We start from the raw sequence: 24,898 nt of genomic DNA, 5'->3' as shown, positions 1-24,898 counted from the left end.
AATCTAAAATATCACAAACAACTACTCAAAAGAACTTTAGTTTGTTGCAAGCATTAAGAAAACATAAATGTTCATTTTACAAAATAATACAATAGTAAACTTCCATTTTAATGAGTAATGTTCTCATTATAGTACTTCGTAAAGATATGACTCTGTTCAACTACATGCTTTCCACTAAGTGTTACATTGTGTAAGTTCCACCAATCCAGGTTCTCTTTCTTATATGTCCTCTATATGTATGTGGCCCATGTCTCGGAAGACTCAATCTACTACCAGAACAAGTGAGCCTCGAAACTGTACAAATATGGATTGTGGTGCTGTTGTAATGCTGTTTTTCTGCATTTGACTCATTCTATGCAAATGCTGCAAAGACCAAACATCAACTAACTGTGGGTAGAAAAAGAAAATAAACATTTTAAAAGACTAAAATAACTAACTGTCAATTTCTACATTTCTGTTTCCAGTCAATTAGTTTCTGATTTGCCTACATAGTTTTCACTATATTCTAATTGTAAGGATTTTTATATTTGGTTTAATCAATTGCTTAGAATTTGTTTTGCACTTTATTTCATGAATATGGGTGGTTGGTTTTAATTGAGATAATTAAAAGTATCATACCAACATATATATATAATTATGTAGGCCTATTTCTGTTCTTTCTTGGTGTTTGGTATTTCTTTTTCTTCATCTTCTTTCCCATTCAGTTTCTGATTATCTTGGTCACTGCTTCCATACAACTAAAATTAAACAGTAATAATATGAATGTGTTCTCAGCAAATTAAATGTTATCTCATATATGTACATTGAAAAAAATTTATTATCAACTAAACTTACTATTAAACTAAACAATAACTAATTAATCATCTGCATCTACTATCATCAAAGCAAGTAAACATTACAGGTTGATCAACTACATTTATTGTGTTTAAATCAACATTTCAAATCAAATAAGTAATCCCTGATACATCAACTACCTATGTTGTGTTTAAACCAACTAAACAATTACTAATTATCAACTACACTCAAATAAACTAAACTATTGATGTTTAATAAACTATGTTTATTATGTTCAAATCTACTAAACAATTACCAATTATCTATTTATCAGCTACACCTACTAATTATCATCAAATTAACTAAACAACTACTGATTATTAAACTACATTTATTATTATTAAATCAACTGAAATTACTAATTATCAACTACATTATTATTATCAAATAAACTAACCTATTGCTGTTTAATCAACTATGTCTATTGTGTTTAAATCTACTAAACAATTATTAATTATCAACTACACCTATCATCAAATCAATTAAACAATAAAACTTATCAACTATATCTACCATCACCAAATCAACTACTGATTAATAAACTAACTGTATTAGGTTTAAATAAACAATGACTAATTATCAACTATATCTACTATCAAGTAAACAATTAATGAATAATCAACTTCATTTATTATGTTTATATTTAAACCAACTAAACTGAACTGCATTCTTCTGTTTATATTTGTCCTACAACCAATAAATCAAACTACATTGTTGTGTTTAATTTTATCCTAAAGCAACCAACTAAACTGAACTGTATTCATCTGTTTATATTTGTCCTACAACTAATAGATACAACTACATTGTTGTGTTTAATTTGATTAGTCAGTTGTTATCTAAACAAGTAAACACTTATTAACTAATAAACTACATTTAAAAAGTTTAAATCAACTAAACAGTTACTAATTATCAACCATATCTACTATCATAAAATCAAGTGAATAATTCCTGAATATTAAACTACATTTATTGTGTTTAAATAAACTAAACACTGACTAATTATCAACCATATCTACTATCATAAAATCAAGTGAATAATTCCTGAATATTAAACTACATTTATTGTGTTTAAATAAACTAATCACTGACTAATTATCAACCATATCTACTATCATAAAATCAAGTGAATAATTCCTGAATATTAAACTACATTTATTGTGTTTAAATCAACTACATTATTAAATATCAAATAAACTAACCTATTGCTGTTTAATCAACTATGTCTATTGTGTTTAAATCTACTAAACAATTAATAATTATCAACTACACCTATCATCAAATCAGTTAAACAATAATACTTATCAACTATATCTACTATCACCAAATCAACTAAACAACTACTGCTTAATAAACTAAATGTATTAGGTTTAAATAAACAATGACCAATTATCAACTATATCTATTATAAAGTAAACAATTATTGAATAATCAATTACATTTATTATGTTTATATTTAAACCAACTAAACTAAACTGCATTCCTCTGTTTATATTTGTCCTACAACCAATAAATCAAACTACATTGTTGTGTTTAATTTTATCCTAAAGCAACCAACTAAACTGAACTGCATTCCACTGTTTATATTTGTCCTACAACTAATAGATCAAACTACATTGTTGTGTTTAATTTTATCCTAAAGCAACCAACTAAACTGAACTGCATTCCACTGTTTATATTTGTCCTACAACTAATAGATCAAACTACATTGTTGTGTTTAATTTTGTCCTAAAGCAACCAACTAAACTGAACTGCATTCCTCTGTTTATATTTGTCCTACAACCAATAAATCAAACTACATTGTTGTGTTTAATTTTATCCTAAAGCAACCAACTAAACTGAACTGTATTCATCTGTTTATATTTGTCCTACAACTAATAGATACAACTACATTGTTGTGTTTAATTTTGTCCTAAAGCAACCAACTAAACTGAACTGTATTGCTGTCTACATTTGTCTCACAATCAACTAAACTAAACTTTAATTCCTCTGTTTAATTTTGGTATAAATCAACCAACTAAACTGTATTGCTGTGTCTACATTTGTCCTACAATCACCTAAACTAAACTATTATTCCTCTGTTAATTTTGGCATAAATCAACTAACTAAATTGCACTCCTCTGTTTAATTTTGCCCTAAAACAACACTGACTAATTATCAACCAATTATCACAATTAATAATTATCAACTACACTTTCTATCATCAAATCAATTAAACAATTACTGATTAATCGATCCCGTTTATTGTGTTTAAATCAAATGAAAAATTGATAATTATCAACTACATTTATTGTGTTGATAAGATGATCAGCTACATCTACTATCTAAACAAGTAAACACTTATTAACTAATAAACTACATTTAAAAAGTTTAAATCAACTAAACAGTTACTAATTATCAACCATATCTACTATCATAAAATCAAGTGAATAATTCCTGAATATTAAACTACATTTATTGTGTTTAAATAAACTAAACACTGACTAATTATCAACCATATCTACTATCATAAAATCAAGTGAATAATTCCTGAATATTAAACTACATTTATTGTGTTTAAATAAACTAATCACTGACTAATTATCAACCATATCTACTATCATAAAATCAAGTGAATAATTCCTGAATATTAAACTACATTTATTGTGTTTAAATCAACTACATTATTAAATATCAAATAAACTAACCTATTGCTGTTTAATCAACTAAGTCTATTGTGTTTAAATCTACTAAACAATTAATAATTATCAACTACACCTATCATCAAATCAGTTAAACAATAATACTTATCAACTATATCTACTATCACCAAATCAACTAAACAACTACTGCTTAATAAACTAAATGTATTAGGTTTAAATAAACAATGACCAATTATCAACTATATCTATTATAAAGTAAACAATTATTGAATAATCAATTACATTTATTATGTTTATATTTAAACCAACTAAACTAAACTGCATTCCTCTGTTTATATTTGTCCTACAACCAATAAATCAAACTACATTGTTGTGTTTAATTTTATCCTAAAGCAACCAACTAAACTGAACTGCATTCCACTGTTTATATTTGTCCTACAACTAATAGATCAAACTACATTGTTGTGTTTAATTTTATCCTAAAGCAACCAACTAAACTGAACTGCATTCCACTGTTTATATTTGTCCTACAACTAATAGATCAAACTACATTGTTGTGTTTAATTTTGTCCTAAAGCAACCAACTAAACTGAACTGCATTCCTCTGTTTATATTTGTCCTACAACCAATAAATCAAACTACATTGTGTTTAATTTTATCCTAAAGCAACCCACTAAACTGAACTGCATTCCTCTGTTCATATTTGTCCTACAACAATAGATCAAACTACATTGTTGTGTTTAATTTTATCCTAAAGCAACCAACTAAACTGAACTGCATTCCACTGTTTATATTTGTCCTACAACTAATAGATCAAACTACATTGTTGTGTTTAATTTTGTCCTAAAGCAACCAACTAAACTGAACTGCATTCATCTGTTTATATTTGTCCTACAACCAATAAATCAAACTACATTGTGTTTAATTTTATCCTAAAGCATCAGTATCAACTACACCTACTATCATAAAATGAACTAAACAATTACTAAGTAATCAACTACATTTATTATGTTTATATCAACTAAATAATTACGGATTAAATTACATTTATTGTGACTAAATCAACTAAACAATTACTGATTATCACCTAAATTTATTGTTATTAAGACAACTAAACAATTACTAATTAAATTACATTTATTCTGATTAAATGAACTAAACAATTACTAAATAATCAACTACATTAATTTTGTTGAAATATACAAAATACCTAATAATTCTCAACTACACTTTCTATCATCAAATCAACTAAACAACTACTAATTAATCAATCAAGTACATCTATTGTGTTTAAATAACTAAATATTTACTGAATAATAAACTACATTTATTGTGATTAAATCAACTAAAGAATGACTGATAAATTAACTACATTTTCTATCATCAAATCAACTAAACAATAACTAAATAATAAACTACATCTATTGTGTTTATCAACTACATTATTAAATATCAAATAAACTAACATATTGCTGTTTAATCAACTAAGTTGTCAACATTGTGTTTAATTTTATCCTAAAGCAACCCACTAAACTGAACTGCATTCCTCTGTTCATATTTGTCCTACAACAATAGATCAAACTACTTTTTTGTGTTTAATTTTATCCTAAAGCAACCAACTAAACTGAACTGCATTCCTCTGTTTATATTTGTCCTACAACCAATAGATCAAACTACATTGTTGTGTTTAATTTTATCCTAAAGCAACCAACTAAACTGAACTGCATTCTTCTGTTTATATTTGTCCTACAACAACAGATCAAACTACATTGTTGTGTTTAATTTTATCCTAAAGCAACCAACTAAACTGAACTGTATTCATCTGTTTATATTTGTCCTACAACTAATAGATACAACTACATTGTTGTGTTTAATTTTGTCCTAAAGCAACCAACTAAACTGAACTGTATTGCTGTCTACATTTGTCTCACAATCAACTAAACTAAACTTTAATTCCTCTGTTTAATTTTGGTATAAATCAACCAACTAAACTGTATTGCTGTGTCTACATTTGTCCTACAATCACCTAAACTAAACTATTATTCCTCTGTTTAATTTTGGCATAAATCAACTAACTAAACTGCACTCCTCTGTTTAATTTTGCCTTTAAACAACACTGACTAATTATCAACCAATTATCACAATTAATAATTATCAACTACAATTTCTATCATCAAATCAATTTAACAATTACTGATTAATCGACTAAATTTATTGTGTTTAAATCAAATGAAAAATTGATAATTATCAACTACATTTATTGTGTTGATAAGATGATCAGCTACATCTACTATCTAAACAAGTAAACACTTATTAACTAATAAACTACATTTAAAAAGTTTAAATCAACTAAACAGTTACTAATTATCAACCATATCTACTATCATAAAATCAAGTGAATAATTCCTGAATATTAAACTACATTTATTGTGTTTAAATAAACTAAACACTGACTAATTATCAACCATATCTACTATCATAAAATCAAGTGAATAATTCCTGAATATTAAACTACATTTATTGTGTTTAAATAAACTAAACACTGACTAATTATCAACCATATCTACTATCATAAAATCAAGTGAATAATTCCTGAATATTAAACTACATTTATTGTGTTTAAATCAACTAAACAATGACTAATTATCAACTACATTATTATATATCAAATAAACTAACCTATTGCTGTTTAATCAACTAAGTCTATTGTGTTTAAATCTACTAAACAATTAATAATTATCAACTACACCTATCATCAAATCAATTAAACAATAATACTTATCAACTATATCTACTATAACCAAATCAACTAAACAACTACTGCTTAATAAACTAAATGTATTAGGTTTAAATAAACAATGACCAATTATCAACTATATCTATTATAAAGTAAACAATTATTGAATAATCAACTACATTTATTATGTTTATATTTAAAGCAACTAAACTAAACTGCATTCCTCTGTTTATATTTGTCCTACAACCAATAAATCAAACTACATTGTTGTGTTTAATTTTATCCTAAAGCAACCAACTAAACTGAACTGCATTCCACTGTTTATATTTGTCCTACAACTAATAGATCAAACTACATTGTTGTGTTTAATTTTGTCCTAAAGCAACCAACTAAACTGAACTGCATTCCTCTGTTTATATTTGTCCTACAACCAATAAATCAAACTACATTGTGTTTAATTTTATCCTAAAGCAACCCACTAAACTGAACTGCATTCCTCTGTTCATATTTGTCCTACAACAATAGATCAAACTACTTTTTTGTGTTTAATTTTATCCTAAAGCAACCAACTAAACTGAACTGCATTCCTCTGTTTATATTTGTCCTACAACCAATAGATCAAACTACATTGTTGTGTTTAATTTTTTCCTAAAGCAACCAACTAAACTGAACTGCATTCATCTGTTTATATTTGTCCTACAACAACAGATCAAACTACATTGTTGTGTTTAATTTTATCCTAAAGCAACCAACTAAACTGAACTGCATTCATCTGTTTATATTTGTCTTACAACTAATAGATCAAACTACATTGTTGTGTTTAATTTTGTCCTACAACAATTAACTAAACTGAATTGCATTCATCTATTTATATTTGTCTTACAACCAATAGATCAAACTACTTTGTTGTGTTTAATTTTGTCCTAAAACAACCAACTGAACTGCATTCCTCTGTTTATATTTGTCCTACAACCAATAGATCAAACTACATTGTTGTGTTTAATTTTTTCCTACAACAATTACCTAAACTGAATTGCATTCATCTATTTATATTTGTCTTACAACCAATAGATCAAACTACTTTGTTGTGTTTAATTTTGTCCTAAAGCAACCAACTAAACTAAACTAAACTAAACTGCATTCCTCTGTTTAATTTTGGTATAAATCAACCAACTAAACTGAACTGTATTGCTGTCTACATTTGTCTCACAATCAACTAAACTAAACTTTAATTCCTCTGTTTAATTTTGGCATAAATCAACTAACCAAACTGCACTGCATTCCTCTGTTTAATTTTGGTATATATCAACCAACTAAACTGAACTGTATTGCTGTCTACATTTGTCCCACAATCAACTAAACTAAACTTTAATTCCTTTGTTTAATTTTGGCATAAATCAACTAACTAAACTGCACTGCATTCCTCTGTTTAATTTTGGTATAAATCAACTAACCAAACTGCACTGCATTCCTCTGTTTAATTTTGGTATAAATCAACCAACTAAACTGAACTGTATTGCTGTCTACATTTGTCCCACAATCAACTAAACTAAACTTTAATTCCTTTGTTTAATTTTGGCATAAATCAACTAACTAAACTGCACTGCATTCCTCTGTTTAATTTTGGTATAAATCAACCAACTAAACTGAACTGTATTGCTGTCTACATTTGTCCCACAATCAACTAAACTAAACTTTAAATCCTCTGTTTAATTTTGGCATAAATCAACTACTAAACTGAACTGCATTCCTCTGTTTATATTTGTCCTACAACTAATAGATCAAACTACATTGTTGTGTTTAATTTTGTCCTACAACAATTACCTAAACTGAACTGTATTCCTCTGTTTATTGTCCTACAACCAATAAATCAAACTACATTTTGTGTTTAATTTTGTCCTACAACAATTACCTAAACTGAACTGTATTCCTCTGTTTATTGTCCTACAACCAATAAATCAAACTACATTGTTGTGTTTAATTTTGTCATAAAACAACCAACTAAACTGACCTGTATTGCTGTCTACATTTGTCCTACAATCAACTAAACTAAACTTTAATTCCTCTGTTTAATTTTGGTATAAATCAACCAACTAAACTGTATTGCTGTCTACATTTGTCCTACAATCAACTAAACTAAACTTTAATTCCTCTGTTTAATTTTGGTATAAATCAACAAACTAAACTGCACTGCATTCCTCTGTTTAATTTTGCCTTAAAACAACACTGACTAATTATCAACCAATTATCACAATTAATAATTATCAACTACACTTTCTATCATCAAATCAATTAAACAATTACTGATTAATCGACCCCATTTATTGTGTTTAAATCAAATGAAAAATTGATAATTATCAACTACATTTATTGTGTTGATAAGATGATCAGCTACATCTACTATCTAAACAAGTAAACACTTATTAACTAATAAACTACATTTAAAAAGTTTAAATCAACTAAACAGTTACTAATTCCTACATCTGCTATTATCAAATAAACTAAACACTGACTAATTATCAACCATATCTACTATCATAAAATCAAGTGAATAATTCCTGAATATTAAACTACATTAATTGTGTTTAAATAAACTAAACACTGACTAATTATCAACCATATCTACTATCATAAAATCAAGTGAATAATTCCTGAATATTAAACTACATTTATTGTGTTTAAATAAACTAAACACTGACTAATTATCAACCATATCTACTATCATAAAATCAAGTGAATAATTCCTGAATATTAAACTACATTTATTGTGTTTAAATAAACTAAACACTGACTAATTATCAACCATATCTACTATCATAAAATCAAGTGAATAATTCCTGAATATTAAACTACATTTATTGTGTTTAAATAAACTAAACACTGACTAATTATCAACCATATCTACTATCATAAAATCAAGTGAATAATTCCTGAATATTAAACTACATTTATTGTGTTTAAATAAACTAAACACTGACTAATTATCAACCATATCTACTATCATAAAATCAAGTGAATAATTCCTGAATATTAAACTACATTTATTGTGTTTAAATAAACTAAACACTGACTAATTATCAACCATATCTACTATCATAAAATCAAGTGAATAATTCCTGAATATTAAACTACATTTATTGTGTTTAAATCAACTAAACAATGACTGATTATCAACTACACCTACTATCATAAAATGAACTAAACAATTACTAAGTAATCAACTACATTTATTATGTTTATATCAACTAAATAATTACGGATTAAATTACATTTATTGTGACTAAATCAACTAAACAATTACTGATTATCACCTAAATTTATTGTTATTAAGACAACTAAACAATTACTAATTAAATTACATTTATTCTGATTAAATGAACTAAACAATTACTAAATAATCAACTACATTAATTTTGTTGAAATATACAAAATACCTAATAATTCTCAACTACACTTTCTATCATCAAATCAACTAAACAACTACTAATTAATCAATCAAGTACATCTATTGTGTTTAAATAACTAAATATTTACTGAATAATAAACTACATTTATTGTGATTAAATCAACTAAAGAATGACTGATAAATTAACTACATTTTCTATCATCAAATCAACTAAACAATAACTAAATAATAAACTACATCTATTGTGTTTAAATAAACTAAACACTTAACAATTCTCAACTACACCTACTATTTTTAAATCAACTAAGCAATTCCTGATAAATCAACAACATTTATGTTTAAGTCATCCACATGTATTGTGTTGATAAGTTGATCAGCTACACCTACTATCATCTAAACAAGTAAACAGTTATTAACTAATAAACTAGAGTTAATAAGTTTAAATCAACTAAACAATGACTAATTCTCAATTACACCTACTATCATCAAATTGATTAAACTACAATTGTTGTGTTTAAATCAACTAAACATTTACTAATTATCAACTACATCTACTTTCATAGAATCAAGTAAATACTTACTAATTGATCAACTACATTTATTGTGTGTAAATCAACTAAATAATTACTGATTAAATTACATTTATTCTGATTAAATCAACTAAACAACTACTGATTAAACTACATTTTTTGTGTTTAACTCAACTAAACAATTCTAACTAATAATTACACATACTATCATCAAATCAACTAAAATTACTGAATTATCAACTATATTTTGTGTTTAAATAACTAAATATTTACTGAATAATAAACTACATTTATTGTGATTAAATCAACTGAACAAATTCTGATAAATTAACTACACTTACTATCATCAAATCAACTAAACAATGACTAATTCTCAACTACACCTACTTTTATCAAAGTGATTAAACTACAATTGTTGTGTTTAAATCAACTAAACATTTACTAATTATCAACTACATCTACTTTCATAGAATCAAGTAAATACTTACTAATTGATCAACTACATTTATTGTGTGTAAATCAACTAAATAATTCTAACTATTAACTACACATACTATCAACATATCAACTAAACAATTACTGAATTATCAATTATATGTTGTGTTTAAATAATTAATATTTACTGAATAATAAACAATATTTATTGTGATTAAATCAACTAAACAATTAACAATTAAACTTCATGTGTTGTGTTTAAATCAACTAAACAATCCTAACTATTAACTACACCTAATATCATCAAAACAATGACTGATAAATTAACTACACTTACTATCATTAAATAAACTATATAATAACTAAATAATAAACTACATTAATTGTGTTTAAATCCACTAAATAATTACTGATTATCAACTACATCTACTATCATTAAATCAACTGAATAAACATTTCCTGATATACCAACTACATTTGTTGTGTTTCAATCAACTAAAAAATCCTAACTATTAACAACACCTACTATCATCAAATCAACTAAACAATTACTGAATTATCAATTATATTTTGTGTTTAAATAACTAAATATTTACTGAATAACAAACTACATTTATTGTGTTTAAATAAACTAAACACTTAATAATGCTCAACTACACTCACTATCATCAAATCAACTAAACAATTACTAATTAATCAACTACATCTATTGTACTAAACATTAATTAATTATCAACTACACCTACTATTTTTAAATCAACTAAACAATTCCTGATAAATCAACAACATTTATGCTTAAATCAACTACAAAATTACTGATGTATCTACCATATTTATTGTGTTGATAAGTTGATAAGCTATGCCTACTATCATCTACTAGATAATTTCTCAACCAATTATACTTTTAGATAAGTCTAAAATATGTACTCTTAATTTTGTTCTACAATAACTGTACCCCTACACATGTCTAAATACTTGAATGTCCTGTATTATTGGGTTGTTCTATAGATAATTTCTCAACCAATTGTACTGTTAGATTTGTCTAAAATATATACTCCTAATTGTGTTCTATAATAACTGTACTCCTACACATGTCTAACTATTTGAATGCTCTGTATTATTGGGTTGTTTAATAGATGATTTCTCAACTAATTATTCTGTTAGATTTGTCTAAAATATGTACTCTTAATTGTGTTCTATAATAACTGTACCCCTACACATGTCTAACTGCTTGAATGTCCTGTATTATTGGGTTGTTCAATAGATAATTTCTCAACAATTTATTTTGTTAGATTTGTCTAAAATATGTACTCCTAATTGTGTTCTATAATAACTGTACCCCTACACATGTCTATCTACTTGAATATCCTGTATTATTGGGTTTTTTCAATAGATGATTTCTCAACAATTTATTCTGTTAGATTTGTCTAAAATATGTACTCCTAATTGTGTTCTATAATAACTGTACCCCTACACATGACTAACTACTTGAATGTCCTGTATTATTGGGTTGTTTAATAGATGATTTCTCAACCAATTATACTTTCAGATTTGTCTAAAATATTTACTCCTAATTGTGTTCTATAATAACTGTACCCCTACACATGTCTAACTACTTGAATGTCCTGTATTATTGGGTTGTTCAATAGATGATTTCTAAACCAATTATACTTTCAGATTTGTCTAAAATATTTACTCCTAATTGTGTTCTATAATAACTGTACCCCTACACATGTCTAACTACTTGAATGTCCTGTATTATTGGGTTGTTCAATAGATGATTTCTCAACCAATTACACTGTTAGATTTGTTTACAATATGTACTCTTAATTGTGCTCTATAATAACTGTACCCCTACACATGTCTATCTACTTGAATGTCCTGTATTATTGGGTTGTTCAATAGATGATTTCTCAACAATTTATTCTGTTAGATTTGTCTACAATATGTACTCTTAATTTGTGTTCTATAATAACTGTACCCCTACACATGTCTAACTACTTGAATGTCCTGTATTATTGGGTTGTTCAATAGATGATTTCTCAACCAATTATACTTTCAGATTTGTCTAAAATACTTACTCCTAACTGTGTCCTATAATAACTGTACCCCTACACATGTCTAACTACTTGAATGTCCTGTATTATTGGGTTGTTCAGTAGATGATTTCTCAACCAATTATACTTTCAGATTTGTCTAAAATATTTACTCCTAATTGTGTCCTATAATAACTGTACCACTACACATGTCTAACTACTTGAATGTCCTGTATTATTGGATTGTTCAATAGATGATTTCTCAACCAATTATACTGTTAGATTTGTCTACAATATGTACTCTTAATTGTGCTCTATAATAACTGTACCCCTACACATGTCTAACTGCTTGAATGCTCTGTATTATTGGGTTGTTCAATAGATTATGTCTCAACAATTTATTCTGTTAGATTTGTCTAAAATATGTACTCCTAATTGTTCTCTATAATAACTGTACCCCTACACATGTCTAACTGCTTGAATGTCCTGTATTATTGGGTTGTTCAATAGATGATTTCTCAACAATTTATTCTGTTAGATTTGTCTAAAATATGTACTCCTAATTGTGTTCTATAATAACTGTACCCCTACACATGTCTAACTACTTGAATGTCCTGTATTATTGAGTTGTTCAATAGATGATTTCTCAACCAATTATACTGTTAGATTTGTCTACAATATGTACTCTTAATTGTGCTCTATAATAGCTGTACCCCTACACATGTCTATCTACTTGAATGTCCTGTATTATTGGGTTGTTCAATAGATGATTTCTCAACAATTTATTCTGTTAGATTTGTCTACAATATGTACTCTTAATTTGTGTTCTATAATAACTGTACCCCTACACATGTCTAACTACTTGAATGTCCTGTATTATTGGGTTGTTCAATAGATGATTTCTCAACCAATTATACTTTCAGATTTGTCTAAAATATGTACTCTTAATTTGTGTTCTATAATAACTGTACCCCTACACATATCTAACTACTTGAATGTCCTGTATTATTGGGTTGTTTAATAGATGATTTCTCAACCAATTATACTTTCAGATTTGTCTAAAATATTTACTCCTAATTGTGTCCTATAATAACTGTACCCCTACACATGTCTAACTACTTGAATGTCCTGTATTATTGGGTTGTTCAATAGATGATTTCTAAACCAATTATACTTTCAGATTTGTCTAAAATATTTACTCCTAATTGTGTCCTATAATAACTGTACCCCTACACATGTCTAACTACTTGAATGTCCTGTATTATTGGGTTGTTCAATAGATGATTTCTCAACCAATTATACTGTTAGATTTGTCTACAATATGTACTCTTAATTGTGCTCTATAATAACTGTACCCCTACACATGTCTATCTACTTGAATGTCCTGTATTATTGGGTTGTTCAATAGATGATTTCTCAACAATTTATTCTGTTAGATTTGTCTACAATATGTACTCTTAATTTGTGTTCTATAATAACTGTACCCCTACACATGTCTAACTACTTGAATGTCCTGTATTATTGGGTTGTTCAATAGATGATTTCTCAACCAATTATACTTTCAGATTTGTCTAAAATATTTACTCCTAATTGTGTCCTATAATAACTGTACCCCTACACATGTCTAACTACTTGAATGTCCTGTATTATTGGGTTGTTCAATAGATGATTTCTCAACCAATTATACTTTCAGATTTGTCTAAAATATTTACTCCTAACTGTGTCCTATAATAACTGTACCCCTACACATGTCTAACTACTTGAATGTCCTGTATTATTGGGTTGTTCAATAGATGATTTCTCAACCAATTATACTTTCAGATTTGTCTAAAATATTTACTCCTAATTGTGTTCTATAATAACTGTACCCCTACACATGTCTATCTACTTGAATGTCCTGTATTATTGGGTTGTTCAATAGATGATTTCTCAACCAATTATACTTTCAGATTTGTCTAAAATATGTACTCCTAATTGTGTTCTATAATAACTGTACCCCTACACATGTCTAACTACTTGAATGTCCTGTATTATTGGGTTGTTTAATAGATGATTTCTCAACCAATTATACTTTCAGATTTGTCTAAAATATGTACTCCTAATTGTGTCCTATAATAACTGTACCCCTACACATGTCTAACTACTTGAATGTCCTGTATTATTGGGTTGTTCAATAGATGATTTCTAAACCAATTATACTTTCAGATTTGTCTAAAATATTTACTCCTAATTGTGTCCTATAATAACTGTACCCCTACACATGTCTAACTACTTGAATGTCCTGTATTATTGGGTTGTTCAATAGATGATTTCTCAACCAATTATACTTTCAGATTTGTCTAAAATATTTACTCCTAATTGTGTTCTATAATAACTGTACCCCTACACATGTCTATCTACTTGAATGTCCTGTATTATTGGGTTGTTCAATAGATGATTTCTCAACCAATTATACTTTCAGATTTGTCTAAAATATGTACTCCTAATTGTGTTCTATAATAACTGTACCCCTACACATGTCTAACTGCTTGAATGTCCTGTATTATTGGGTTGTTCAATAGATGATTTCTCAACAATTTATTCTGTTAGATTTGTCTAAAATATGTACTCCTAATTGTGTTCTATAATAACTGTACCCCTACACATGTCTAACTACTTGAATGTCCTGTATTATTGGGTTGTTCAATAGATGATTTCTCAACCAATTATACTGTTAGATTTGTCTACAATATGTACTCTTAATTGTGCTCTATAATAGCTGTACCCCTACACATGTCTATCTACTTGAATGTCCTGTATTATTGGGTTGTTCAATAGATGATTTCTCAACAATTTATTCTGTTAGATTTGTCTACAATATGTACTCTTAATTTGTGTTCTATAATAACTGTACCCCTACACATGTCTAACTACTTGAATGTCCTGTATTATTGGGTTGTTCAATAGATGATTTCTCAACCAATTATACTTTCAGATTTGTCTAAAATATGTACTCTTAATTTGTGTTCTATAATAACTGTACCCCTACACATATCTAACTACTTGAATGTCCTGTATTATTGGGTTGTTTAATAGATGATTTCTCAACCAATTATACTTTCAGATTTGTCTAAAATATTTACTCCTAATTGTGTCCTATAATAACTGTACCCCTACACATGTCTAACTACTTGAATGTCCTGTATTATTGGGTTGTTCAATAGATGATTTCTAAACCAATTATACTTTCAGATTTGTCTACAATATGTACTCTTAATTGTGCTCTATAATAACTGTACCCCTACACATGTCTATCTACTTGAATGTCCTGTATTATTGGGTTGTTCAATAGATGATTTCTCAACAATTTATTCTGTTAGATTTGTCTACAATATGTACTCCTAATTGTGTCCTATAATAACTGTACCCCTACACATGTCTAACTACTTGAATGTCCTGTATTATTGGGTTGTTCAATAGATGATTTCTAAACCAATTATACTTTCAGATTTGTCTAAAATATTTACTCCTAATTGTGTCCTATAATAACTGTACCCCTACACATGTCTAACTACTTGAATGTCCTGTATTATTGGGTTGTTCAATAGATGATTTCTCAACCAATTATACTGTTAGATTTGTCTACAATATGTACTCTTAATTGTGCTCTATAATAACTGTACCCCTACACATGTCTATCTACTTGAATGTCCTGTATTATTGGGTTGTTCAATAGATGATTTCTCAACAATTTATTCTGTTAGATTTGTCTACAATATGTACTCTTAATTTGTGTTCTATAATAACTGTACCCCTACACATGTCTAACTACTTGAATGTCCTGTATTATTGGGTTGTTCAATAGATGATTTCTCAACCAATTATACTTTCAGATTTGTCTAAAATATTTACTCCTAATTGTGTCCTATAATAACTGTACCCCTACACATGTCTAACTACTTGAATGTCCTGTATTATTGGGTTGTTCAATAGATGATTTCTAAACCAATTATACTTTCAGATTTGTCTAAAATATTTACTCCTAATTGTGTCCTATAATAACTGTACCCCTACACATGTCTAACTGCTTGAATGTCCTGTATTATTGGGTTGTTCAATAGATGATTTCTCAACAATTTATTCTGTTAGATTTGTCTAAAATATGTACTCCTAATTGTGTTCTATAATAACTGTACCCCTACACATGTCTAACTACTTGAATGTCCTGTATTATTGGGTTGTTTAATAGATGATTTCTCAACCAATTATACTTTCAGATTTGTCTAAAATATTTACTCCTAATTGTGTCCTATAATAACTGTACCCCCACACATGTCTAACTACTTGAATGTCCTGTATTATTGGGTTGTTCAATAGATGATTTCTCAACAATTTATTCTGTTAGATTTGTCTAAAATATGTACTCCTAATTGTGTTCTATAATAACTGTACCCCTACACATGTCTAACTACTTGAATGTCCTGTATTATTGGGTTGTTTAATAGATGATTTCTCAACCAATTATACTTTCAGATTTGTCTAAAATATTTACTCCTAATTGTGTCCTATAATAACTGTACCCCCACACATGTCTAACTACTTGAATGTCCTGTATTATTGGGTTGTTCAATAGATGATTTCTAAACCAATTATACTTTCAGATTTGTCTAAAATATTTACTCCTAATTGTGTCCTATAATAACTGTACCCCTACACATGTCTAACTACTTGAATGTCCTGTATTATTGGGTTGTTCAATAGATGATTTCTCAACCAATTATACTGTTAGATTTGTCTACAATATGTACTCTTAATTGTGCTCTATAATAACTGTACCCCTACACATGTCTATCTACTTGAATGTCCTGTATTATTGGGTTGTTCAATAGATGATTTCTCAACAATTTATTCTGTTAGATTTGTCTAAAATATTTACTCCTAATTGTGTCCTATAATAACTGTACCCCTACACATGTCTAACTACTTGAATGTCCTGTATTATTGGGTTGTTCAATAGATGATTTCTCAACCAATTATACTGTTAGATTTGTCTACAATATGTACTCTTAATTGTGCTCTATAATAGCTGTACCCCTACACATGTCTATCTACTTGAATGTCCTGTATTATTGGGTTGTTCAATAGATGATTTCTCAACAATTTATTCTGTTAGATTTGTCTACAATATGTACTCTTAATTTGTGTTCTATAATAACTGTACCCCTACACATGTCTCTACTTGAATGTCCTGTATTATTGGGTTGTTCAATAGATGATTTCTCAACCAATTATACTTTCAGATTTGTCTAAAATATTTACTCCTAATTGTGTCCTATAATAACTGTACCCCTACACATGTCTAACTACTTGAATGTCCTGTATTATTGGGTTGTTCAATAGATGATTTCTCAACCAATTATACTTTCAGATTTGTCTAAAATATTTACTCCTAATTGTGTCCTATAATAAATGTACCCCTACACATGTCTAACTACTTGAATGTCCTGTATTATTGGGTTGTTCAATAGATGATTTCTCAACAATTTATTCTGTTAGATTTGTCTACAATATGTACTCTTAATTTGTGTTCTATAATAACTGTACCCCTACACATGTCTATCTACTTGAATGTCCTGTATTATTGGGTTGTTCAATAGATGATTTCTCAACAATTTATTCTGTTAGATTTGTCTACAATATGTACTCTTAATTTGTGTTCTATAATAACTGTACCCCTACACATGTCTAACTACTTGAATGTCCTGTATTATTGGGTTGTTCAATAGATGATTTCTCAACAATTTATTCTGTTAGATTTGTCTAAAATATGTACTCCTAATTGTGTTCTATAATAACTGTACCCCTACACATGTCTAACTACTTGAATGTCCTGTATTATTGGGTTGTTTAATAGATGATTTCTAAACCAATTATACTTTCAGATTTGTCTAAAATATTTACTCCTAATTGTGTTCTATAATAACTGTACCCCTACACATGTCTAACTACTTGAATGTCCTGTATTATTGGGTTGTTCAATAGATGATTTCTAAACCAATTATACTTTCAGATTTGTCTAAAATATGTACTCCTAATTGTGTCCTATAATAACTGTACCCGTACACATGTCTAACTACTTGAATGTCCTGTATTATTGGGTTGTTCAATAGATGATTTCTCAACCAATTATACTTTCAGATTTGTCTAAAATATTTACTCCTAATTGTGTCCTATAATAAATGTACCCCTACACATGTCTAACTACTTGAATGTCCTGTATTATTGGGTTGTTCAATAGATGATTTCTCAACAATTTATTCTGTTAGATTTGTCTAAAATATGTACTCCTAATTGTGTTCTATAATAACTGTACCCCTACACATGTCTAACTACTTGAATGTCCTGTATTATTGGGTTGTTTAATAGATGATTTCTCAACCAATTATACTTTCAGATTTGTCTAAAATATTTACTCCTAATTGTGTCCTATAATAACTGTACCCCTACACATATCTAACTACTTGAATGTCCTGTATTATTGGGTTGTTCAATAGATGATTTCTCAACCAATTATACTTTCAGATTTGTCTAAAATATTTACTCCTAATTGTGTCCTATAATAACTGTACCCCTACACATGTCTAACTACTTGAATGTCCTGTATTATTGGGTTGTTTAATAGATAATTTCTCAACAATTTATTCTGTTAGATTTGTCTAAAATATGTACTCCTAATTATGTTCTATAATAACTGTACTCCTACACATGTCTAACTACTTGAATGTCCTGTATTGTTGAGTTGTTCAATAGATGATTTCTCAAAAATTTATTCAGTTAGATTTGTCTAAAATATGTAATCCTAATTGTGTTCTATAATAACTGTACCTCTACACATGTCGAACTACTTGAATGTCCTGTATTGTTGAGTTGTTCAATAGATGATTTCTCAACCTATTATACTTTCAGATTTGTCTAAAATATGTACTCTTAATTGTGTTCTATAATAACTGTACCCCTACATTTGTTACCCCTAGTTTAATGTTGTGTCAATATATTATTTATCAATATATTATGTCCTACAACTAACTAAACTAAACTGCATTCTTGTGTTTATTTGTTCCTAAGGTAATTAACTAAACTGAACTGCTGTGTCTGCATTTGTCCTACAACCAAATAAACTAAACTACATTGTTGTGTCTACATTTGTCCTACAACAATTAACCAAACTAAACTCTGTTCACTTTTGTTCCACAACCAACTAAACTGCATTGCTGTGTTTAAATTTGTCCTACAGTACAATCAACTAAACTAAACTAAATTGATGTTTTTAATTGTTTAACTAAATAATCAACTACATTAATTGTGTTTAAAATCTGCTAAACAATTACTGATTATAAACTACATATACTATCATTAAATCAACTAAACAATTCCTAATAAACCAACTACATTTATTGTGTTTTTTAATCATCTAAAAAATTAGTAATTATCAACTACATCTACTCTCATAAAATCAAGTAAATAATTACTGATTGATCAACTACATTCATTGTGTTTAATTCAACTAAAGAATGACTAATTATCAACTACACCTACTATCATAAAAATTAACTATATTTATTGTGTTTAAATCAACTAAACTATCCTAACTATCAACTACACCTACTATCATTAAACTAACTAAAGAATGACTAACATCAACTACACCTACTATCATTAAACTAACTAAAGAATGACTATTATCAACTACACCTACTATCATTAAACTAACTAAAGAATGAATATTATCAACTACACCTACTATCATTAAACTAACTACATTTATTGTGTACATCAGTTATATGGTGGTTTATTATTAGTTTAAATAAAAGTAACATGTTAGTAAATTAAAAAACATAAAACTCGAAAAATCATATAGTTAATCAATTACCTGAAGAATTATGTGGAGGATGATTGAAACCACAGCAGAAACTGAAAGTATATAAAATAAAAAAAAAACAAAAATCAATTATTATTCAATAATCAAATCCAGTTTTGGGTTTACAATAATTCCACAACAATTGCCCCAGATTTTTCCATAACAATTACTATTTCTCATTTTATTTTAACTGTAAGACATCTGTTACTCTTTTGAGTAGGGTTAAATTATACATTGTGGCATTGACTTGGGTGCTCTATTATTTAATAATAATATGATAGACTTTAAAAATGGGTTAATGTTCATTTTATAATAATTAAACTATTACAGTAATTGCTATAATATAATACTAGTCTTATATTGAACCATCTTCTCTTGTTTCCCCTTCATTTTATCTTCCCTCATCTTGTTATTTGGTATCTTCCTCTTCTAAAATCATATTATCAATTATCTTCTTCACGCTCTAAGAAGACAAAACATGTAGTTAGAGCTAACACAGATATAAACTGAGTAATAAGAGATAAAATGTAACACAGATAAAAGTAGTGTTCTCAAATAATTACATTAATAATTGTCAACTAAACAATTATTGATTAAACTACATTTATTATGTTTAAATCAACTAAACAATAACTAAATAATCCACTAGATGTATTGTGATTAAATCAACACCTGCTAAGTTACACCTACTATCATGTAGACAAGTAAACACTTACTAATTATTAAACTACATTTATTATGATTAAATCATCTAAACAAATACTAATAATAAATTACACCTACTATCATTAAATAAACTAAACAGTCCCTGACTAATCAACTAAATGTATTGTGTTTATATCAACTAAACAATTACTGATTACTACATTTGTTGTGTTTAAATTAACTAAACATTTAACATTCATCAACTACACTTACTATCATAAAATCAACTAAACAATTACTGATTACTACATTTGTTGTGTTTAAATTAACTAAACATTTAACATTCATCAACTACACTTACTATCATAAAATCAACTAAACAATTACTGATTAAACTAAATTTGTTGTGTTTAAATCAACTAAACAATCTTAACTATTAACTACACCTACTATTACCAAACCAAGTAAACAATTACTAAATTATCTATGTTTAAATAACTAAATATTTACTGAATAATAAACTACATTTCTTGTGATTAAATCAACTAATCAATGACTGATAAATTAACTACACTTACTATCATCAAATCAACTAAACAATAACTAAATAAGCAACTACATTAATTGTGTTGAAATATACTAAATACCTAATAATTCTCAACTACACTTTCTATCATCAAATCAACTAAACAATTACCAATTAATCAATCAACTACATCTATTGTGTTTAAATAACTAAATATTTACTGAATAATAAACTACATTTATTGTGATTAAATCAACTAAAGAATGACTGATAAATTAACTACATTTTCTATCATCAAATCAACTAAACAATAACTAAATAATAAACTACATCTATTGTGTTTAAATAAACTAAACACTTAACAATTCTCAACTACACCTACTATTTTTAAATCAACTAAGCAATTCCTGATAAATCAACAACATTTATGTTTAAGTCATCCACATGTATTGTGTTGATAAGTTGATCAGCTACACCTACTATCATCTAAACAAGTAAACAGTTATTAACTAATAAACTAGAGTTAATAAGTTTAAATCAACTAAACAATGACTAATTCTCAACTACACTTACTATCCTCAAATCAATTAAACAATAACTAAATAAGCAACTCATTTATTGTGTTTAAATCAACTAAACATTTACTGATTAATTTACAATTGTTGTGTTTAAATCAACTAAACATTTACTAATTATCAACTACATCTACTTTCATAGAATCAAGTAGATACTTACTAATTAATCAACTATATTTGTTGTGATTAAATCAACTAAACAATTACTGATTAAACTACATTTAACTACATTTGTTGTGTTTAAATCAACTAAACAATCCTAACTATTAACTACAAATACTATAAATCAAGTCAACTAAACAATTACTGAATTATCAAAAATATGTTGTGTTTAAATAACTATTTTACTGAATAATAAACTACATTTATTTTGAACTACACCTACTAGCATCAAATCAACTAAACAATTACTGATTAAACTACATTTAATAAGTTGAAATCAACTAAACAGTTAGTAATTTTCAACTACACCTACTAAACAATAACTAAATAATCAACTATTTTTTTTATGATTGATCAGCTACATTCATTCATTCTGTTTAAATCAACTAAAGAATGACTATTATAACTACACCTACTATCATTAAACTAACTACATCTATTGTGTGCATCAGTTATATGGTGGTTTATTAGTAGTTTAAATAAAAGTAACATATTAGTAAAGCAAAAAACATTAAATTTAAAAAATCATAAAGTTAATTAATTACCTGAAGAATTTTGTGAAGTGGCGGTTGATTGAAACCACAGCAGAAACTGAAAGTATATAAAAAAAAACAACAACAAAATCAATTGATATTCAATAATCAAATCCAGTTTTGGGTTTACAATAATTCCACAAAAATTGCCCCAGATTTCCTCATAACAAATCTTTCTCATTTTATTTTAACTGTAAGACATCCGTTACTCTTTTGAAAAAAAATGGGTAGGTTATATTATATATTGTGGCATTGCCTTGAGTGCTCTGTTATTTAATATTAATCTTATAGATGGGTTAATAAATGGGTTAATGTTCATTTTATAATAATTAAACTATACAGTAATTGCTATAATATAATACTAGTCTTATATTTAACCATCTTCTCTTGTTTCCCCTTCATTTTATCTTCCCTCATCTTGTTATTTGGTATCTTCCTCTTCTAAAATCATATCAATTATCCTTCTTCACACACTAATAAGACAAAATATGCAGTTAGAGCTAACAGAGATATAATAAAAGAGAGATAGAGAGAAGATGTAACACAGATAAAAGTACAACTACTTGAATGTTGTGTTCTCAACTGATTACATTAATCATTGTTTACTAATACCTATACTTTTCAGTTAGCATGTCTGCTGTTTTTGAGTTCATGATCAAGGATAGGCTTACATATAGAAATATATTAATCCATGATTTTAACAATTGCTATGGGCATAAAGTCAATTATAATAAGTAAATGATTTACCTTTTTAATTAAAAGAACAGAGTATTGTTACTGTTGCTTCCTAATTGGTATTCCTCATGGTTTTACATTTCCCTTCAATTATAATTACACTTGTCACTGTTCTATTCTAAGAAAGAAAATGTTATGCATTATAAACACAACTAAACTTAGATGATATTCAATAGTCTGATTTAACATTGTTTTCATTAAACATGGATGATGAAATAAAATTAATTTATGTTATAGAGAAACAATTAAGTCGAATAAGGTGACATGTTTTAGAAGAAGTAGCATTTGAAATAATAAATAGAACATTGTGTTAGCGGTGATGTAATGTATTTTTCTAATGTTGGGAAAGAATAAAACATATTTTGATATAATGGATATCAATTTTGTATATTATTAGTATAGTTAGTAGTGACAAATGCACCAATAAAAACATATCCAGTTACCAGTATTCACTCCTTGTTCACTGCATGCACACATAACTTGATGAAAAACAGTGTTACTAAAGAAATTGCTGGATAAACTACATAAGAATAAAACTAGAAAAAAAACTTGTTAAATTATGAAATTGCTATGATATAGATTAAAGTTCCTTTGGTTTATATTTTGTAGTATGATGATTCTGTTTGTTTTTTAATAGTAAAAAAAAAATTCAGTAATCATATTTAATAAAAGTAAATATTCTCAATACAATAAATTTAAAATTACCATACTAAATTCTGGTATTGTTTCTGAAGAGGCATCAATTTATCTGAAAGACAAGAAATGAAGTTTAGAGAGATATTGCTAATACTAGGCCTAGTAGTATATTGGATAAATAAAAAACATGAAGAATACACTCAACCAGCCTGAATGTCTAAAATAATAATATTAACCAAAAACACTACAGTAATATAATAATAAATTATTTGCTTTATAAATAACACTATGTAAGAATTATGATTGTGGGCATAGGTCTAGTTTGATAAGCATAAAATGTCCAAGAACAAACTAGCCTAGGCCTAGTAGGCCTAGCCTAGCCTAGTAGGGGGTAGGCCTAGGCCCTAGGCCTAGGCCTCAAAAGCAGAAGCCTAATTGTTTAATGTTTATAGGTAGAGTAGGCCTCTAGGCCTTATTTACAAACAATTGAAAAAGTACAGGTAGGCCTAACCTAGACCGGCTTGGGAATAAACTACTCTCCTTGTGTACTAACATTTTAGGCATAACTAAGG

General features: G+C 27.4%; 1 long non-coding RNA gene across 1 annotated transcript; it reads right to left on the bottom strand.

The window, feature by feature from the left end:
- LOC144848576 (uncharacterized) lies at nucleotides 1-24,173 on the bottom strand. Its single transcript, XR_013613884.1, has 8 exons — nucleotides 24,134-24,173; nucleotides 23,703-23,808; nucleotides 23,318-23,428; nucleotides 22,968-23,013; nucleotides 20,865-20,977; nucleotides 20,527-20,567; nucleotides 619-737; nucleotides 1-387 (listed from the first exon to the last, which is right to left on the bottom strand). It is a non-coding gene; the product is annotated as an uncharacterized LOC144848576 (long non-coding RNA).
- Nucleotides 24,174-24,898: the final 725 nt, after the last annotated feature.

Source organism: Antedon bifida, chromosome 7 (assembly GCF_963402885.1).
Source record: "Antedon bifida chromosome 7, ecAntBifi1.1, whole genome shotgun sequence".
NCBI classification, from domain to species: domain Eukaryota; kingdom Metazoa; phylum Echinodermata; class Crinoidea; order Comatulida; family Antedonidae; genus Antedon; species Antedon bifida.
The sequence above is the reverse complement of the archived record's forward strand: the minus strand, read 5'-3'. Positions and strand labels throughout refer to the sequence as shown.